Source organism: Garra rufa, chromosome 7 (assembly GCF_049309525.1).
Source record: "Garra rufa chromosome 7, GarRuf1.0, whole genome shotgun sequence".
Taxonomy (NCBI): domain Eukaryota; kingdom Metazoa; phylum Chordata; class Actinopteri; order Cypriniformes; family Cyprinidae; genus Garra; species Garra rufa.
Genome location: NC_133367.1, coordinates 3,978,753 through 3,986,777, shown reverse-complemented (window position 1 = coordinate 3,986,777; position 8,025 = coordinate 3,978,753). Strand labels below are relative to the sequence as shown.

Sequence of the window (8,025 nt, the reverse complement as noted above, 5' to 3'; positions counted from 1 at the left end):
CAGAGAGCTGTGACCAAAGTAACAAAGGCTACCATCAGCAACACAACACGCCGCCAGGGACTCAAATCCTGAAGTGCCAGACATGTCCCCCTGCTTAAGCCAGTACATGTCCAGTCCCATCTGAAGTTTGCTAGAGAGCATTTGGATGATCCAGAAGAGGATTTGGAGAATGTCAGATGAAACCAAAATAGAACTTTTTGGTAACAACTCTACTCGTCGTGTTTGGAGGAGAAAGAATGCTGAGTTGCATCCAAAGAACACCATACCTACTGTGAAGCATGGGGGTGGAAACATCATGCTTTGGGGCTGTGTTTCTGCAAAGGGACCAGGACGACTGATCCGTGTAAAGGAAAGAATTAATGGGGCCATGTATCGTCAGATTTTGAGTGAAAACCACCTTCCATCAGCAAGGGCATTGAAGATGAAACGTGGCTGGGTCTTTCAGCATGACAATGATCCCAAACACACCGCCCGGGTAACGAAGGAGTGGCTTCGTAAGAAGCATTTCAAGGTCCTGGAGTGGCCTAGCCAGTCACCAGATCTCAACCCAACAGAAAACCTTTGGAGGGAGTTGAAGTCCCTGTTGCCCAGCGACAGCCCCAAAACATCACTGCTCTAGAGGAGATCTGCATGGAGGAATGTGTCAAAATACCAGCAACAGTGTATGAAAACCTTGTGAAGACTTACAGAAAACGTTTGACCTCTGTCATTGCCAACAAAGGGTACACTGTAACAAATTGCTGTAAAAATTACAGCAATATTTTACAGCAGCGGGTTGTATTTCTTATAATACAGCCAATACAGCATATTGCTGTAAACCGCAATGCATTCTGGTAAATTTCAAATCTAAAGAGGCGGGATTATCTTTAACGGTCGACATTTGGGAGCAGCAAGAAGAACGATTCATAACTGTGGTAAGTAAGTGTCTTATTTCTGTTTTATTTTTCATAATTTGTAACTGTATTAGAATATTAAAGAATATAAGGTGTCATAAACATTCGCGGTAACCGCAGATTAACGAATCCTCCGTCCGCGGAGCACGAGAGAGACTTGTGCGGGGATTCGGCACTGCAGTCGCGGAAGGATTACACACACATTCCCCTGCCTTATATCGGCTATAGGCGTAACATCTCTGGGTTCCTACGTTAAGAATTACAAGCTTCATTGGCAAAAGATGTGATTCACGGCGACGTCGTGCTGATCAGCACACTTTCTCGTGATTATTTTATGATGTACAACAAATTTGCACAGGCAGCCATCTGTTAACACGGGCACCGAAATAAAACGCGTATTTAGGGCTCGCGATTCGCGGTCAGCCGCTCACGGAGGATGTGTGTCACGTAAACTCTGAACGGTGCTGTTAAAGTGGTTAACGTAAGCAGTGAGATGTACTAGCACCTTTGATAACTTGCTTATTCGCTTATTGTTTGAATGTAACGTTAATGCTTTTTGCTAACTTTGATTTGAAGAATGCCTTAATCCAGCCCATTGTCCTGTCTGGCCTGTTCGCAGCATATTACATATTCTGGACTAACGTTATCAAGAGGAGACAGACGGAGTTTTGGAGTTCATACAAAGGTAATAGTTGCATTCTAACAATCTGAGTACCTGCATTTTACATGTAGATATGATAGAATATGTTTCTCAACTCAAGTAGAGAGAGTTTTTTTAGGGAGAATAATTCAGATGTACAAAAGCTAAAACTAATGTGAATTACATATTGTCTGCTTCCTGACTGTTTTGTAGATATTTATCCTGAGAGAAAAACAAAGAAGTTGAAAGGAAAAGACCCATCTAAAACGACAGAACACAGAAGAAACCAGCAGAAGTGAACCCAAGTTACCAGTTTTCTTTGCAATGCGAAGGATTTTCAGCAGAATTACTGACATGTAAGTACACATACACCAAGATCTTTTTCCTTTTATTATGTTATTTTATCCTTTATCTACACTAGCGTTCAAAAGTTTGTGATCAGTAGGTTTTATGTTTTGAAATAAGTATCTTCTGCTCATAAAGGCTGCATTTAATTGATAAAAAATACAGAAAAAACTATAATGTTGTGAAATATTATTAAAATGTTTTATCCATTTTAATATACTTAAAAATGTAATTTATTTCTGAATTTTCAGCATCAATACACTAGTCTTCTAATTACTCCAATGTCCTTTAGTGATCCTTTAGAAATTATTGTATATGCTGATTTATTATCAATGTTAGAAGCAATTGTGCTGTTTAATATTTTTATTAACCTGTGATACTTTTTTCAGGAATCTTATATATTATACTTATATATAGTATGTTACATTGAAATTGATTGTAAAGATTTATATTTTTAGATAAAATGTATATTTTAAATAACTGCTGTTCTTTGAAACTTATTCATCAAAGAATCCTGAAAAAGTATCACAGGCTCCAAAACATACACTGACAACATTGACAATAACATTGACAATAAATCAGGATATTGATAATAAATGAGAATGATCTCTGAAAGATCATGCAACACTGGTGTAATGATGCTGAACATTCAGCTTTGCATCTCAGAAATAAATTATATTTGAAAGTATAGTAAAATATAAAACTTGTAATAACTTGTAAAAATTGTAATATTTTTCACAATTTTAGTGTTTTACTGTTTAATATCATACTGATCTAACTGTAACAATCATCACTCTCTCTGCCTTTGACTGTATCTGTCATCCCTCTGTCTTTGTCTGACTGTATCATTGTTTTGTAAAATATCTAATGTATTGCCCTTTTTGTTCTTTTATATATTTTTTTAGCCACTCTGCATCCTGGGCTGGAACAGCATCTGGATCTGAACTGTTCTCCTTTTTCGATCAGAAGTTTTTTTGGACTCACTTGAGGGCTTGTTGTTTGGCCATGTTGGACTGTCCATGAAGTTGTGAAAATTCATCACTGTCTTTATGGTATTTCGAACCATTTAATTATAACCATGTTGGTTAACTTGATGTTGGTTTCAACTTTGGCTAAATATTGGTTAACCTTAATATTTAGCAGCGTAATATGTTTCAAGTAAATATTTTCATGCCCAATTTATTTTGGAATTCAGAATAATACTGAATACACTGTTCTATGACATTTCTTTCATGCAAATTTGAGAGTTAATAAATAAGAGATTTTTTAAATAAAATTGGACCTGTTTATCAAGATTAAGATGTGTCAAATTATTATTATTTTTGTTTTTATTAAATAATAGGTGCACTGAGTTTCATACTATACAACACTTTATGCAGTTAAATATTGTTTAAAGCTTATGCAGTTAATAAATTGTTTAAATTGCTAGTCATTATTATTCAGCAATCTGGAAAATAAATACTGCAAATAAAGAATATACAAATTAAAGTAGTACAATATTTTTACAGTGAAACGTTATTTAATGATTTCCAGTACACTTGTAAAATTGCAAACTATTGCTGCAATTTCACAGTAGCAGCTTTAAATAATGTATATATCGTTGCTAGTATATATATACAGAAAATTGCTGTATTTTAACAGTAAAACTGTAGTTAATCATTTACAGTGCACTTGTAAAAATTTACAGTATTGCTGGCAACCAAAGTTGCCAGTAACTTGCTGTAAATTTTACAGTAAAACTGTAGTTAATCATTTACAGTGCACTTGTAAAAATTTACAGTATTGCTGGCAACCAAAGTTGCCAGTAACTTGCTGTAAATTTTACAGTAAAACTGTAGTTAATCATTTACAGTGCACTTGTAAAAATTTACAGTATTGCTGGCAACCAAAGTTGCCAGTAACTTGCTGTAAATTTTACAGTAAATTTTTTACAGTGTATGTAACAAAGTATTGAGATGAACTTTTGTTATTGATCAAATACTTATTTTCCACCATAATTTGCAAATAAATTCTTTAAAAATCAGACAATGTGATTCAATCTTCAATGCAGCAGATTTTTTTCTGAACTCTTCCCTAGATCATTGCCTTAACACAAGTCTGTCACTGAGCTCTACAGGCAGTTATCTTGACCTCAGGACTTGGTTTTTGCTCTGATATGCATTTTCAGCTGTTAGACCTTTTCTGAGAGGTGTGTGCCTTTCTAAATCATACTCATTCAAATGAATTTGCCACAGTTTAACTCCACTCCAAGTGTAGTAACATCTAGAAGCAATATGAATGCTCCTGAGTGAAATTCCGAGTGTCCCAGAAAAGGGTATGAATACTTATGCAACGGGATCTTTTCAGTTTTTAATTTTTAATAAATTTGCACAAATGTTAAAAACCTATTTTTTGCTTTGCCATTATGGAGTAGGGAGTGTAGATTGATGTGGGGGGAAAAAAGTAATTTAAAGTAGTTTAACATAAGGCAGCAACATAACAAAATGTGAAAAAAAACGAAGGGGTATGAATAATTTCGCAAGGCACTGTACCTTTGATGAAAATTGCAGGCCTCTCTCATCTTTGGTGGCTGACTAAATAATTTTTGCCCCACTGTATAAGGCAAGGTTCATAGAGAAATGATAGATTCAGTCAGTGTGGAAGAATTTGACTCTTTCTGCATAAAGCCAAGTCGAATTTCAGCTGAACACCTCTGGTGTGACTTTAAATGCAGACCTTGAGCCAAAAAACTCCATCACCAAAGACCAATGACTTGTACATACAGTATATGGATAAAAGGATTGGGACACCCCTATCTTTAGAACAGAAAAAGGCACTTTAAATACATGGAAGCGTAATTCATTAAAAAAATGTTATTTCAATCTCTGTTGCACCAGTTTTGGAAGTGTCTAAAATGACTGTACACTTATGTGCAAGTCATTGGTGTTTAGCGATGAGTTTTTGGCTCAAGGTCTGCATTTAAAGTAACACTGCAGACCAGTCAAGTTCTTTCAAACTGACTGAATCAGTCATTTCTATTTGAACCTTGCTTTATACACAGAGGCATTGTCACGTTAGAATATAAAAGGATCCTGTCCGAACTGTTGCTATAAAATTAGAAGCACATAATTCCCTAGAATATCATTGCATGCGTAAACATTAGGATTTGTACTCATGGAAATGACTAATGTAGTTAAACCTGTTCATTAGAAAGGGGGTGTCTCAATACTTTTGGCGATAAAGTGCATCTCTACCAATTGACGTATGTCTGGCTGAGAAAATATGAAGAGCTCAGGAGCTCTTATTGCTGTTCTCATTCACAGAGGTCAAACCAGGAGCGTCTGAGGTCGCACATAATGCTCCGTCTGACTTATTTATGAAGGGAAACATTGATTTCTTTTCCTTTCAATCGCTGTAGACGTTTGGCGTCTTGAATTGGATCTGAACGCACAGACGCATGGACTAGATTAAATGCAGTCTCTGATTTGATTGTGGTCAAACGTATTTCAAAGCGTCTACAGTTAAAAAAGACCATGTGACCTTGTTTCTTCAACATGCCCATGATGTATTGTGTCTGATTCAATGCTTCAATGCTGAGGCCCGTCTGAGATTTTAAAGACTGCTGGTTATAAATAGCATGAGACCAATCTTCGTTGTGAATGCAAAGCAGCGTTAACATATGCAGGAGTTGATTGTGCGCAGATATCGAGATACAGAGCAGTTGCTGACTCAAATACGCTGGAGTACTTCATTAAAAAACATTTAAATTGTGTTAAAAGGACCAAACAACTATGCGTTTTCGTCACTCCCATTTTCGTTTTTGTGCGCATTCTTATTAAGTTTTATAAATTTAATAACTTGTTAGCCTGATTTAACACATTGCTAGCATTTTGCTAGCATGATTAGCATGTTGCTAACATGTTTGTAACATGACTAACGTGAGTAGCTTGTTGCTAGTATATTTTTAGCTTAAGCATGTTGATAGCATGTTTCTAGCATGATTATCATGTTGTTAGCCTGATTTAACACATTGTTAACATGTCTTAACATATTATCATGATTTAACACTGCTAGCATTCTGCTAGTATGTTTTAGCATGTTGTTAACATGTTTGTAACGTGAGCAATTTGTTAGCATGTTTTAATATGAGCAGTTTGTTGCTAGCATGTTTTAACATGACGTTTTAGCATGATTTGCATGTTACTAGCGATATTAACATGTTGCTAACATGCTTGTAATGTAATTGACATGTTGGTAGCATGTTTTTAACGTGATTAGCATGTTGCTAGCATGTTTCTAACCTGATTAACATGTTGCTAGCATGTTTTAGCTTGACGAACGTTAAAATTATTTAACAGATTGATAACATGATTTAACAAGTTGTTAACATGTTTGTTAGCATTATTAGCATGTTGTTAACATGTTTGTAACATTATAGACATGTTGTAAGCATGCTTTAACATGATTCGTATGTTTCTAGCAAGATGAGCATGTTGCTAGCATTATTTAACATTGATAACATGATTTAACAAGTTAACATTTTTTACATGACTAACAAGTTGCTAGCATGTTTCTAGCACGATTAGCATGTTGCTAGCATCCTGATAATATGTTGTTAGCATGTTGCTAACATGTTTGTTGCATGGTTAACATGTTGTTAGCATGTTTTTAAACACGATTAGCATGCTGTTAGTATGATGAACATGTTAGCATTATAAAACACATTGATAACATGATTTAACAAGTTGTTAACATGTTTTTACCATGATTGACATGTTTTTAGCATTATAAGAATGTTGCTAGCATGTTTTTAGCAGGTTGTTGCCATATTTAATAAATTGATAACATGATTTAAGTTGTTAACATGTTTTTAACATGACTAACAAATTGTTAGCATGTTTTTTTAGCATGATTAGCATGTTGTTAGCATCCTGCTACTATGTTGTTAGCATGTTGCTAATATGTTTGTAATGTGGTTAGCATGTTGGTAACATGCTACTAGTATGTTGTTAGCATGTTAATAACATGTTAGTATAATGATTAACATGTTGCTGGCATATTGTTAGCCTGATTGAACACACTGCTATCATGTTTAAGCATGTTTTATCATATTGATATTATGATTAGCATGTTGATTTAAGCATGCCTTAGACTAGTTGTTAGGCTTGGCTAGTCAGATAGATAGATAGATAGATAGATAGATAGATAGATAGATAGATAGATAGATAGATAGATAGATAGATAGATAGATAGATAGATAGATAGATAGATAGATTAGAATGGAAGCTTGAATAAGTCTAAATAGATTAGAAATAGCCCATAGAAGGGAAGTTTGAGTCTCAAAGGATTTTTGGCGTTTTTTAATTTTGACAGTTGGATAGTTTAAATAGTCTTGGCTGGTTTTGTTAATGTAAATTTATGGGATTTTTATGATTTTGAATCTTCAGTTTTATGAAAACCACAAGTCGGATCAATCTGAAAAGATACAGCACACTAAGTCAGAACAGTTTCCGTCACTTTTAGAGCTGAAGAGCGTGCATTCTTATTCAGTTTTGTAAATGTAATAGACACACATGTAAATAGAAAGTGAAAGTGAAAGTGTGGAATAAACTATTCTCTTTTCATATATTCCCCCATCACATGCTATAATGTTTAATAAGCCTGAAATCCACATTCAATCGTTTCATTCTTTGAGGTGGTGTGTAATTACATTAATTTAAAATCTCTTGACGACGCGCCTCTTAAAATACTTAATTGAGGCAAAGACGCGCGTGAAAGCAGCGCGCGTGCACTGACTCACCGGCATTGAGCAATTAGTCGCCTTTGATAGACAAAACCTGCCATAATCTCATTAGTCTTTAATAGACAAATTGCAGTGGTTTGAAAAGACGTGCAAAGTCTGCTTCTCCAACGGAGACAGAGCGGGGAAATACGGCGCTCTAAATGAACTTTATATGATTTGTTTTGCCATATTAGCATTGTAGTGTAGGAACAGAGGCCGCTGCGGCATATATGCTCCATTAATAGCGACATAACACGGCATTAAGCTGCGCAAATGTCCTGAAGCGTGTGATAATGTCAGTCTGTAGTTTCTCACATCAACACAAACCAAATAAGCAGCAGCCGCGGATCCTTGCGACAAAACATTATTGTTTTCCTCTCACCTCT

General features: G+C 35.3%; 1 long non-coding RNA gene across 1 annotated transcript; it reads left to right on the top strand.

The window, feature by feature from the left end:
* The first annotated feature begins 839 nt into the window (after positions 1 to 839).
* On the top strand, positions 840 to 3,177 carry LOC141339273 (uncharacterized). Its single transcript, XR_012355919.1, has 3 exons — positions 840 to 1,578; positions 1,747 to 1,889; positions 2,784 to 3,177. It is a non-coding gene; the product is annotated as an uncharacterized lncRNA (long non-coding RNA).
* Positions 3,178 to 8,025: the final 4,848 nt, after the last annotated feature.